Below are 14590 nucleotides of genomic sequence, written 5' to 3'. Positions count from 1 at the left end.
TGAATTTTGTTTGATAATGATGCAACAGATGTAGGCAATCGATATCCATAAAGAACTTCAAATGGTTCTTTCTTTGTAGCTGTATGTGGTGTATTATTATATGCAAACTGAAGTAAATCTAGATGTGTATCCCATGTGTGTGGTTTTGAAATGGTGTAAGCACGCAAAAGATCTAAAATAGTACTGTTAGTAGCTTCTATTTGACCGTTTGTTTCAGGATGAAATGCAGATGAAAAATCAATCTTTGTTCCTAAGTTAGCAAACAAAGTAATCCAAAAATTATTACAGAATCTAGAATCACGATCATATATAATAACTTTTGGTAAACCATGGTTAGTGAAAACAGTTTTCAAAAACATTTGAGCAACTTGAGATGCAGTTAAAGTTTTCTTGCATGGAATAAAATATGCTTGTTTACTAAACCTGTCTACAACAGTCCAAATCATATCATGATTAGCTTTAGTATTAGGTAAACCAGTGATAAAATCCATTGAAATCTGTTCCCATGGTCGTGATGGAATAGATAATGGCATTAGTAAACCATATTGTTTACCATGGTGTCTTTTAACTCGTTGACAAACTAAGCATTCAGAGACAAAGTTAGATACATCAGTGTCCATATGTGGCTAATAAAAATCTTTAGTCAATATATGCAAAGTAGATATAATTCCTCTATGACCTTGATATGGAGGACAATGAATTTCATGCAAAACAAATGATCAAAATGGAATTGTCACACACAATCTTTTTTCATAAAACATGAATCCATTATTGTAAGACAATGAATCAATAGGAATCCAATTATTTGCAACTAGTTTATTCCAATCAGCTTGAAAAGTAAGATCTTGATGATAAGTATCTTTCATAGGGATAAGGGAATCAAATGATATCACAGAAATATTGTGAATTGTTGGTCTTCTACTCAAAGCATCAGCTACAACATTCTCTTTTCTTGGTTGATATTGTATAAGAGGATGAAAACTTTGAATAAAAGCGGCCCATTTAATGTGTCGGTCAGATATTTGTGGTTGACTAAGGAGATGTCTAATGCTTTGTTGGTCAGTTTTGATCATAAATTCATATCCCATTAGATAATGTTTCCATTGACGTAAGGCTTGTACTACAGCTAGCAATTCTTTATCGTAAGTAGAATATTTAAGTTCAGATGGTTTGAGTTTACAGCTAGAGTAGGCTATGGGATGATTATCTTGCATAAGGATGGCTCCTATTCCAGATCCACTAGCATCAGTAACTACTAAAAAGAATGGTCTATTGAAATCATGTAGTTATAATACAGGAGCATGAGTTAAAGCATGTTTCAATAAATCAAAGGATTTTTGTTGATTGTCAGACCAGTTATACACAATACCTTTCTTTAAAAGTTTTGTCAAAGGTAATGCAAGTAATGAGAAATTCCTCACAAACTTTCTGTAAAAGCTAGCAAGACCTAGAAAAGAACGTAATTCATGCACATTTTTGGGTATGGGCCAATTTAAAATTGCTTTTATCTTTTTAGGGTCGACTTTAATACCTTCTAATGAAATAATATGTCCTAGATATTCAATTTCTGTTTGAAAGAATTCACTCTTTTTTGGATTAGCATATAATTGATTATCTTTTAACAACTTAAAAACTAAAGACAAATGTTCATAATGCTCATTCTCATTTTTATTGAATACTAATATGTCATCAAAGAAAACTATGACACAATACTGATGTTTCAAGAATATGCGATTCATCATGCGACTAAATGTGGCTGGTGCATTAGTTAAACCGAAAGGCATAACTAAAAATTCATAGTGTCCAAATTATGTTCTAAATGCAGTTTTGAATATATCAGATTTGTCCAATCTTACTTGATGATATCCAGATTTAAGATCTATCTTACTGAATATGGCAGATCCTTGTAGCTTATCCATAAGATCATCTACCATAGGAATTAGATATCTATTCTTAACAGTAACTTTATTTAGGACACGATAATCAATGCACATGCATGCGATAAGTATTATTTTTCTTCTTCACTAATAAAACAGGTGCACCAAATGGAGAACTACTGGGTCTAATTAATCCACTGTTAAGTAATTCTTCTATTTGATTTTGAATTTCTTTCTATTCAATTTGGTTATGTCTATATGGTGCTTTACATGGTGGTTGTGTTCCAGGAATTAAATCTATATTATGATCTTCAGGACGTGAAGGTGGTAGTCTAGGTGGTAAATCAGCAGCAAAACAATCTTGAAATTGGGCAAGAAATTGTGTATGCCTAGGATGGATTTGTTTTTCTTTAGCTTGAAGTTCATTCACCCAAATTAAATAAGATTTTCTACTTTTACGTAATGCACGTTTAGCCTGAGTATGAGTAAGCAGTGGAAAATTATTGGAAGCGTGCATACCATGCAATGTGATTTGTTTTCCTTGAAAATACATTTTAATTGAATGCGTAGAATAATCTATGTCAGGATTGTATTGATGACGCCAAGGCATTCCTAAGATGATGTCACTAGACTGCAAAGGTACAACTAAGAATTTTCTTCGTTTAGTATATTCACCAATTTTAATTTCTAAATTATTTCACCTCTTGTGTTCCATTATTTCTCGTACCTAGGAATGCAGCCTTGATGCGATAATGTGTAGAAACAGTTTGTAAATTCAATTCTTTGACTAACTTTGCAGAAATAAAGTCATGTGTGCTCCCATCATCATGTAAAATAGTCTTTTCTTTACCATGCACAAAACATTTCATTGTTAACAAAGAATGGAGAGTTGGCATACCTGGAAAAGTATCCGAAGTAGTACTAATGTCGTCATCATCTTCCATAAAGTCCAGCATTTCCTCACGTTCTTCTTCTTCGATTGCTCCCAGATAATTGATATGGATAGGTGGCTTTTTGGATTGGCAATTGGCTGCTAGATGTCTAGGTTGATGACATTTGTAACAAACTATGGGTTTGGCTTTGGATACATTATTGGTAATGGCAGGAAGTTTAGGAATGTTGGGATTTGACTGTGAGGATGGCTTAGGGTTTGGGTTGGTGTTTGATGGCAAGGCAGGTGGTCGTGTCCAAGATTTACGGAATGAAGATGGAAGAAAACGACTTTGATTGAATCTTCAAAAATTTGTATTGAATTGTTTGGAACCAAAGTTACCATTAGTTGGAAATTGTTGTGGTCGCTTGTCTCTTTTGCAAATCTTGTCTTTAGTGTCATGGGCCAAGGAAATTGCATCTTCAAGAGTTGTTGGCTTGAACATATTGACTTCCGCATAGAAATGTCCAAGTAGGCCAGACATAAACTTGCGTTTATGAGTTGCTTCAGGTACATCTTCGAGCATTCGGAGTTGCAGTAGAGCATTCCAGAAATGTTCAGTGTATTGGGAAATAGGTTCGCGATCCCTTTGTTGTAGAAGATCCCATTGCTTGATGGCTTTTTCATGGAATTGAGGAGGAAGGAAATTCTGCAAAAAATTCTTTTGGAAAGTCTCCCAGGTAGTGGGGCAATCAACGCTCTTGTGGACCACAGTCCACCATAAAGATGCTCGGTCAACTGAATGGTTAGTGACACATTTAATTTTGTCTTTCTCAGCATATGTTTCTTCATGAAAGTAATCATCAAATTGACTGATAAAAGCAAGAACAGTCTTTCCATCGCGTGATCCATTGAAAGTATGAAATTTGAAGTTTCTTTTACTTATCTTTGTTTCTTTGCAGATGGATTGGGCTTCAAGTGTTGCGTCGATGGTACGTCGTATAAGATCTTCGGGTTGCATTCCATCTTGGTCGGTGGTAGATCGTTGCAAATTGGCCAATTGAACTTGCAAAGCTTGTGAAGCTCTTCGTTCTTCTTCGAGATGCATCATAATCAAATCCAAATTTTGCTCCATCGTTGGTTCAGGTAAATCACCTTCAGCCACCATAAGATCGTCCATGTTTTTTTCAGTCATCCTGCAAAATTCCAAAAGACCTCACACTCTCGAAATCTTATTAGCGGGATGAGCGTAGCTCAAAGGCGGGTTTACAAGGCTTGTATATTTTGTTTGGCTATTGTAGTCTTTCTCCTTTACAATGGCAATATTCGTTGTCACAACCGCCTTCCAAGAGAATAGTGTCACGTAGAAATTGCGTATAGTCTGCATGTGAACTTCTGCTCTTGCTATGAACAGGGACTTCTAGAGAGCAATAGACTGATTCGTGTGCTTCTGCGTGTGAACTGCCGCTATGGTAATGGTTGGAGATGACCTTTGTGACTTTGTTGTCTTAGAGAACTTGGAAATCTTAGAGGACTTAGCGCTTAAGTCACCAAGCTAATTTTCGTGGACGTCAAGATGTACTCGACGGAATCGACGGTAGCGAAAAGATACTCCCACCGTAGGCGGAATAATTCGAGTCTTTAAGCTTTTTAATAAGCTTACTATTAAGCTTAATAAGCTTTTTGTTAAAGCTTGGAAGGTATGAAGCTATGGAGGCTTATCTGTATACTCACGACTTGTTGAAGGAGCTTAGCCACCGGTCCTTCGCCTACAGAGGCTAGTCTCTCGCGATCAGAGGGTGCAGTAGGGGGTTTTTGACCGCCAGGAACACGTTGGTATCGATCGTTCGCGACGAAACTGATTGTAGAGCTCGATCGTTCCAGGAGCTCCGCCTTCACATAAGATGGTAAGCGATTGGAAGCTCTCGATCTTAGCTTCGCTCTGATACAACTGATGCACAGATCGGACGCCGTATGCGCGCGTAGTGAGCGTCAGAAGGTCCCCAAGAACAAAAGAACTCTACTTTTTGTACATAAATCAATGAAGAAAGTTTGCACAACATGAACAAGAGACCAATTGGGTGCAATCTCCCCCCATGCCTTGTGTGAGCGCTCCACAAAGCATGTATTTAATATATTATTCATCTTCAAGCTCAAATAATAGCCCAAATTACAAAATAGCACGCTTTAGCTTTTGAGTTTGCTTTTGTGCCAATAAAGAATTAAAGCTAATGGGTGCCCAAGAAGTCAGGCGGTACCCAAATACAATGTCCGATACAAATATTTAAATCGTGCGCCCATGCACATACAAAAATAATAAATAAATATCAAGCACTTTAATAAGTAAGCGTAACAAAATATAGGCACCATGCCTAAGATACGCGCCCATAAAAAATTGACGATGATTTGAATACACACTATCCTCCAATGCTTCCCACTGCCACCGCTGCTCGCTCTACACATCAACTGAAGCATTCACAATTGTTAGAAAAATAATACAATTAAACCGACAAAAGTGAATACCTAGCAGTCTTCAGCTACATAAATAAATTGGTTAGAAATCAATCCTAACCTTAATTTATTACGAGTGTGCACTCTAAACTCATAAACGTTTATTAAGTTAAATATGTATTTTGCGGAATCATCCATGTACACATAAAATTAACAAAATGCCCAAAAAGGATAGGCGTCCCCATCGACTTCTTGCACAAAGAATCCACTTTGTGTATGAGCCCCGGTAATAATAAAATTTTACGCAATCCACTACAAAACCTCACGGAATCCACCGTGGAATATGCCTCCTGGCATCAGACGAAGTCTATTTTCCCCCTGAAATTCAAAAATTTTGGCTATTTTTAAGCACTTCTCGGAATCAAAAATCATACGTTAGTGAGATAGGAACATGTTGAGCAAAATATGGAAATCCTTGCATAGAAGTGACCCATGGAGTTTGTGATATACAATCTACTTGTGGAAGATGATTTTGTCCAAGCAAAGAGTCAAGGTAACAACTGTTACATTGGAGTAAAGGTGCATGTTTGATAGCAATGATGAAGCGAATGCAGAAGGTAATGAGAGATCAAAATGAAAAAGATTAAAAAAGCTATATGTAAAAAATTATAAGGCTTTTGAGTTTGTAATGGCTAAAGCTTTTCAGCTTTATTAATGATTAAAAATCCTAAGGCTTTTCAAAGCCCAACTTAACGTGTATATTAAAAGAAATCCTATATAAGGAGGTGTGAGAGAAGTTAAGGGGCCCTGGCCCTTCTCTTGAATATAAATTTGGTCTTGTGAGAGGAGAGTAATGGGTCACACGCAAGTGAGAGGTGATGTTTGTTAGTTTACAAGTTTGAGGATGCAAAGGCTTCAACGTTAACAAATTTTGACAAGGTATGATGATTATTTGCAATTGTTTTTTTTCTTGAAGTTTGTTTCCATGCTCTACCCAGTGTATGTTGTTGATGATTTTTAAAGCTACAAGAGGCATAGTTGTTTGTTTGTGTTAGTGTAGTGGTTGTCAAACTTTGTAAATTTTTTATTTGTGTTGTCCTTTGACAAATTGAGTACTTTTGAGGAAGCTATAATGATAGTAATAGAAAAGGAGAGAAATTTCAAAAAAAGAGAACCATTTGGAACATCTAACAATGAAACTGGCAAGGAGAGGGACAAAATTTTTAGATTTTAACAAGACAAAATGCTCAATTAGCTCTGGAGGTTGAGGATGAATTGTTAGGACAAATGCAAAACATGAGATTAGGAGCTTTGAGATGAAGGCCTTAGGGAAGAGGAAGTGGAGGACCTTTAAAACATAGGAAGTGGAAGAGGAGGAAATGGAAGAGGTTATTTTCAAAGACCAATGGTGACTTGTTTTCCTTGTGGACAGATAGGAGATGTAAGCACAAATTGTCCTTATCTAGCTAGAGCAAGAGGGGATATATATCCTTTACCTCAAAACTGTCCAAATAGACAAAATGATTTTGGGACAGAATAATCCAAAGGCATAACCACTTGTAGATCTACAGTCATATGAGCATCCTGCCCAATCTGCATCCGTGTATCCAACTAGTGTCAAGGGCTTAGCTTTCACATAAAACAACCCATAATCTACGGTGGACTTTACATATCTCATAATCCGCATATACAGCATCCAAATGTGGCTTTTTGAGCTTTTGCATGAACTGACTTATGAGCCCAACAACTTAACTCAAGTCAGGCCTAGTGTGATAGTCAAATAGATCAGACTTCCAACCATTTGCATGTACATAGTCACATCATCAATTTCAGCTCCAGTGCTAATGTCCAACAAGAGGTGTATGCAGTGGTTTACATTTAGCCATGCCATATTTCTTTAGCATTTCTATGGCATAGTGTTTCTGCATCAACCATAAACCATTTTCAGCCTTGATCACCTCAATACCCAAGAATACTTCAGTTCACCTAAGTCTTTCATATCAAATTCAAATTTCAGCATCTGCATAACATGCTGTATCCCTAAGTCATCATCATCTGTGATTATCAAATCATCAACATAGATAACCAACACTACCTGTCTTTTTCGTAAACAGACTATGATCAGCCCTACTAATAGTGAATCCCAAACTCTGCAAAAGTAATTACTGATCCTTGCATGCTAGGCTCTCAGAGCTTGCTTCAGCCCATACAATGCTTTTTTCAGCTTGATACATAATGTTGAAAATCAGGGTGTACATACCCTTTAGGCTGATCCATATAAACATTCTCTGTTAAATCACCATTGAGAAACACATTCTTAACATCCATCTATTGCAATTTCAAGCCTTTGGCAGTAACCAATGCTATCATTGTTCGTATGGTTGTCATCTTGGCAACATAGCTGAATGTTTCCTCATAGTCTAACCCATATTGTTAAGCATATCCTTTAGCAATCAGCCTGGCTTTGTATCTCTCTACACTGTCATCCGAATTGCATTTAATCTTGTAGACCCATTTGTAGCCAATGGTCTCCTTTCCTTCTAGCAGTGGTATAAGATCCCATGTTCTATTTTCAGCCAAGGAAGATATTTCCTCATTCATACCCGTGCACTTCTTATACCACTACTTATACCATGTTCTATTTTCAGCCAAGGAAGATATTTTCAACCAAGGAAGTGCACAGCTATGTCTCACTTCTAGACTGCTAGCTAAGTCATAGCCTGAAGTCATCTTGTCAGGTGTCATCACACTAGATGTATCATTAGAAGCTTGCTCTTTCCCTTTGATGTCCACCACATAATATCTCCCCCTCACTAACATAGTGGTGTCAGTGGATGATGAGCTAGAGCTCCATAACCTCCCTGTTCATGGAGATATTGTTGTACCAGTAGGGCCTGTCAATGTATTAATCTGCTGCGAATCTACTATAGAAACATGTGTAGAAGGCATATCCGATGGCACTGCAGTAGGTGATGCATACCAAGATGCCATCTCATTAAAGATAACATTTGTGTTTACTAGTGTCTCCCGAGTACAGGGATCATAGCATTTATATGTCTTCTTCTCTTGCAAATAACCAATAAAGACACACTTATGTGCTTTCAGATCAAGCTTCTTCCTCTTCTCATCAGGGATGTGCACATAAGTAAGACAACCAAATACTTTCATGTGATTGATATCAGGCTTGTAGCCATACAACTTCTCGAATGGTGTCATATCATGAATACCTGTAGTGGGAGTCATGTTCAAGATATACATGGTTGTCATAACAGCCTCAACCCAATAATAGAAAGGCATCTTCTTCTCATTCATCATTGCACGAGCAGCTTCCATTAAGACCCTGTTCTTCTGTTCAGCTACCCCATTCTATTGTGGAGTGTAGCTATATGTAAGCTATCCACGTATACCATTTTCAACCAAAAAGCTGTCAAATTCATTTGGTCCATACTCCCCACCACTGTCAGATTTCAAAAAAGAGATGTAGCAATCAAATTTATTTTCAACCTGCTACTTAAATTGTTGAAAAACAGAAAGCACCTCATCCTTTTTTTTTAGTATATAAACCCAAGCATAGCGACTAAAGTCATCAATGAATGTCACATAATACTTGGAGTCTCCCATAGATGCATTATGGGCTGGCCCCTACACATCAGAGTGAACCAACTGCAACTGTCACTTACTATTTCTTACATGCTTAACAAATGGAAACCTTTACTATTTACCAAACTGACGAGCATCACAAACATGACCAATATCTGTGTAGACAAACTTGGGTAGACCTGTAACAAGTTGTTTCTTCTACATCATTTGCAATTGCTGAAGATTAACATGTCTCAATCTCTTATGCCATATTTTTAAATCTCTAACTGTGCTAGAGCCATGGGAAAACATGGCTGATTTCAATTGTGGCAAAGTGGCATCAAGAGTAAACATCCTGCCATTCCTATGATCGCGAGCAATCAATTTGCAGCCATTACCAAACTCCTCAATAAAGCAACCATGCTTATTAAACCTAACCTACAAATTCTGCTCAGTCATCTGGCCCACAGACAACAGATTTTTAGTAATTGACGGAACATGCAATACATCATGTAATTTCTTCTTCTTGCCATCATGGATTACCAAATGCACTTTTCCTTTATGTTCAATGCTATTCTATGTGTCATCCCCTGTGCATACATAGCCATTCCTTTCAGGCACCATATCAATAAACCAATCACCATGAGGGGTCATATAATTCGATGCCCTCGAATTAATATACCAAACAACATCCTCAGTAGACTTCTTAATAGCCTTGTCTTTCACATATATCATAGCAAACATTCTATCCCCAGAAGCATAATCTGTCTGACTAGACGATGCATAATGTCCATGCTGCTTGCCCTGCTTCTTCAAGCAATCCTTGGCAATATGACCATACTTTCCACAGTAGTGACAATCCTTATTCTTATTAGGATTGTCATATGGATGCTACTACTGCCAGAAGCCTCTGCCTCTAGGACTAGATCTCCCCTTGCCTCTGAAATTTCCACCTCTTCTTGCATTTGAACCCTACTGGTTATTATTTCCATGAGATACATTTTGTTGGCTTCCTCTGCCAGAACCATGACCTCTAACATGGCTGCTACGGTCATGCTCATCCAAATAAAAGACATCATCCTCGCTCTTGGAGCTGCTAGAGCCTATAGCCAAGCCAAGTTTAACTTCCTCATGAATAAGCAATGCAACTAGCTCATTGAAATTTGGCATTTCAGCCTGCACAAATATGGAAGTATCAAATGACTTGTACTCAAATCCCAAGCCATTTAATGTCACTGCAACCATGTCTTCATCCTCAACATGTGTGCCAATGGATGCCAAGTGGTGTGAATAGTCTTAATCTCTGTGATATAATCCTGTATAGATCTTCCTTTTCTCTCCATGTTGTTGAATTTCTTCTTTAACTATATCTTCATGACACTGGTAGTTGTGCCATAATACCTAATCAATATGTTCCATGCATCTGGTGACATACAGTTCATGATCTGCATTACCATAGCATCTGAGATACACAAAGATAACCAGTGTAGCATCCTGCGAGCTCTTTCCAACCAAGCTCAGTGCGCTCATCTTTGATCAGTTGTAGGATTCCTCTTTGGGATTTTAGGTTTAGCTTCAACACTTATCACTAAGTCTCAATATCCTTTACCTATCAAGAAGTTCTCCATGCGAAACTTCCATATTGCATAATTATTGTTGTCAAGATTTTTCCCCACTATCTGGGTTATGTTGTCGATCCTGTTTTCATTTGCCATATTGTAACAGACAATGGCTAGTCAATCCCTGACTTCCTGCAAGGCAACAAGTGTAATTGACTATGGGAGCTTTCACTCAACCGCCGAGACCCACAGACCGCTTATTGTTTCAAGCGTTCCAAGCGAGCTCTAATGGCTACCTCTCACATAGCCGACACGCCATTCATATCTATGGGTGTAGTGAGCTCACCTCCATGCCGATCGAGTTACCTCCTCTCCCGCACACTCTTATAGCTCCACGATCCAAGTGCAAGCTTCAAGCAAGCTCCACGCTCCAAGCTCCATCGCCGTGAGCAAGAGAAGAGAAGAGAAGAGAAGAGAAGAGAAGAGAAGAGAAGAGAAGATAAGAGAAGAGAAGAGAAGAGAAGAGAAGAGAAGAAGAGAGGAGAAGATGGAGAGCTTCTCCTCCCTGGTCCCTCACCCTCACACACTCACTCCCTCTCTCAAGCACAAGCTCAAGCAAGCAAGAAGAAGAAGAAGAAGAAGAAGAAGAGGAGAGCCACTTTTGGCCACACACAAGAATGAGCTTCTCATTCACTTTTCAACTTTATATACAAAACCCTAAATCTCTTTTGGGCGGTCATCCCCTTATCCCCTTTTTTACATGGCCGGCCATGGCCTAGGCTCTTTTTCCCATTGTCCTTCTATGTTCCTAGCTTCCTTTCCACCGCCTGTCTATATTTACAAATTGCACGGGTGAGAGCCCAGTGCTCCTTAAATTAAATCATGATGTGCTTGCACTCTTTTACAAAAGTATTGACTTGTGCTTTTCCTTGTGCGCCTTTTTCCCTTATTTAGGACTTTTCTATGCTTCTTGTGTTTCTAGACTTTTCTTGGCACACCTTCATCTTCTGTTTAACTTTGCCTTGGCCTTTGTCTTATACTTTAGCTTTTCCATATTTTCCACATTGTTCATTTGACGGTTAACATTACCCCCCTCCTAGACGAGTGCCAGTCCCATGGCGCTCACCGTCATAGGTAGCAGGCTTTGGTATGCACTAAAGACGTGGGTGGAAGGGACATTTGTGGTTGCTGTGGAGGAGTGTTGGTGGTGGTGTGGAGGAAGGTTGTTGGGGGCACATTGGTGGCCTAGGTGGCTGGTGGTAGGGTTGTTGGAGTTGGTGGTAGGGCTGTTCTTTGTTGGGGATTGCACTGATAACCAGCACAAGTGTTAGTTTATTGGGGATTCTGCACATGACGATTCTTGGCGGGCTTGTAGGATGATAAAGGATAAGAATTCAGAGTTGAGTGTCGATGAAGAGCGAACAACACTTTCGTTGGAGTTTTCAATGCTTGCAATTGAAAATCTCTCATAGGTGGTCTCTCCCTAGGGGTAGTGCTAGTCTTCTTTATCATGCACAAGACATAGTTCAATTAGTTTGGGAGACAGGTCGAACTCTAAGCAAGCTGAGAGTATTGTCCTGCACTTGAGGACCCAAACTGTGTATATATTTTGGTGTAGATAGTATGTGAGTGTTCGTGCATACCTAGATATTACATAGTTAGAAGAGTGCGGGCTGGTTTCTTGTAACAATGTGTGGATGAAACAAAGTTGTCCAGGTTGAGAAGAAGTACACGTGAAGGTGTATGAGACATCCTTTGTGTTGTGACTGCACGACGTAGCATAATTGAACATAGGGACTCCGCACTTTCGGTAGCTGGGAGCTATTGGACTTGCTTGATGATGATGGTGTACTTTTCATGGCCATTTGTGCAGTGCTTACCACGATTAATTGCGATGGTATTAAGGCAGAGTGCAAGAGGGAATCATGCAAATGGGTCAGGGTGATAGGTCTGACCATAGGCGAGATAAGCTCCCTAGGTATGTCCTGCCCTTGATGTGCCCTAAACAATTGTGGTTGATGTTAAAGGGCTAGGGGACTAGGGACGGAGCCAACCGACCAAGGTCACTGGACGTACCTAATTTGAGGACCCCTAGGCGCTATGCTGTGATCGTAGGTGCTTCTTTTCTTTTCGTCTCTTTTCTTTTCTTTTTTCCTTTTCCTTTTCCTTTTTCTTTTCTTCTTTTTTTTTTTGAACTTTCTTGAGTACAACCATTGCAATATGTTGAGGCTATCAGCCTTTCAATGGGTTGGGAGATGTCAAGCTTCGAAGGCTCAGGAAATGGATATTACAGTGATGATTGTGCCCTAGCCTCGTTGTTAGAGAAGCCGTTGTTGAGATGGGGAGATACACTTGAGATTTTGCAACCCTCGTTGGAACGTGCGATGTTGGTACAATTGAGGTAACAACTGTCGTGAGTGCCTGGTGTAGAGTGTAACCCAGAAATAGAAAGTGGTTAAGATCATGCTTTGGGCCATGCGATGTGGGCGATTGGCAAGGGTGATTTTCGCTTTTGGCAGTGTGGCTTTATCGTGGCTCTTTGTGAGGTTGGTGGTCTTGCGGTGACTTGGGCATTGAACACGTTCGCACGAAGACCTACATCGTCCTGCATCCACTTGTCACTTCATGAGAGTATATGCAAGTCGCATGCATCAAGTACAACGAACATATGTAATCATGTCAAGATATTACTTTATCAAAATCCTATGATGCTGATTGCGATGCATATTCCAGTGCTTGTTAAAGACATGGCATATATTAGCAATAGGTAAGGAAAGTGTATACAGGTGGGAGCCTGCCTCTTTAACCATTTAAAGACAAAAAGTTATGGTAGGATGGCCTTTGTTAAGTAGCTTATATATCGTAGGGGCTACTCTATTTGTACAAGGCGGGGTGAGTCCGGGTGGTCGGGTGACTAAGGCTGTGCCAGTGAGGGGCTCTTGTGAGGCTAGGCAGGGAAGATGTCAGTCGAGATCTGGATGGTGTAGTCCTTGGCTGCAACTGTTTCTAGAATGCTTTTAAACAATGCATCAAATTCCTGCTTGTCTCGAGCTGCCCTCTCCTCTTTCGAGCACCTAGTGCTTGAGCGTCTGGTGGGAGCCGGCACGACTGGTGTTGCCACACTCCGTGTTCTCTATTGAGCCCTCGTCCTCTTGGCTTGGGGGGTTTTCGGCCTGCGTCCTGGGCGGTGTCGTTTGGGGCCTCTTTTCCCTGCGTACCTCTTTAGAGTAGGCACGTAGCGTTCTGGTGGGGGCGCTAGTGCCTTATGCTCTTTCTGACGGCGGAGAGCTTCCTTGTATGCCAGCTGCACTATGTGGTCCATGACTGCTACCGTAGGGGGACCTGCAAAATGTGAACCAAGGATTAGGCCTTGAGGCAGGATAAAACTATTCGCATGGAAGGGATTATAGTGTGGTTTATCAAGCGCATATGATGAGGAGGGGAGAGGTGAGGCATGTAGTGTTTGTTGTAGAGGGATGGCCCCCATGATGATGTTCGTTTTGCCTCCATCCACTAGTAGATCTTGGCTTGCCCTCCACCTCAAGATGGGGATGGTCACACGACTTTAAATGTGTGGTGAGAGGAGGACCTAAGGAGCTCAACCTGCCAAACCCAACTCTTCTCCCTATGCTTGACTATCATTGCTTGTGTGTGTTGATATTATCTATATAGAGTCACAAAATTCATTGTTTATTTATGTACATATTTATGAATCCATGTCACTTCACAAGGATAAAAGGCAATTGTAGAACTCTGGATTGTACTGGAGTGTGACACACGCATCTAGTACTCGTGGCAGCTTACTCAATAATGATAGATATTTTGCAACATTGAGTAGCATGGAACCTTGTCCGAGTCTACTGGCAACATGTAATTCCTTCTCAGTGAGAACCTTATCAGATAGAGAGTTCTCTTGTCTAGTTTCAGCTAAGTTCAAACCCTGAATGGCAGTCAGCACTCGAAAGGAAGTTGGTGCCACATAGGTTGGATCTCTTCGATGCAAGCAACCATTGATGATAACGGCTGCTTTGATTTTTCAGAACACATGGATGTGTTTGAGGTTTCACTGCTATTAGGAGAGACATCAATGGGTTCATTGGTGGATGGACTTGATGCTTTATTCCTCAGCTCTCCGGCGCTCTTGGTCTCAATGTTCTTGGGGTCCACAACCACCTATAACTGCTGTTGTTTTCGTTGTTTTCCCCTCTTTTTCTTGGTCAGTGAAGGTGCATAACTTAATGATTCAGGACCCT

This window comes from Lygodium microphyllum, chromosome 6 (assembly GCF_053477565.2).
Source record: "Lygodium microphyllum isolate KBCC chromosome 6, Lygodium_microphyllum_v1.1.10, whole genome shotgun sequence".
NCBI classification, from domain to species: domain Eukaryota; kingdom Viridiplantae; phylum Streptophyta; class Polypodiopsida; order Schizaeales; family Lygodiaceae; genus Lygodium; species Lygodium microphyllum.
This window is presented reverse-complemented; position numbering follows the sequence as displayed.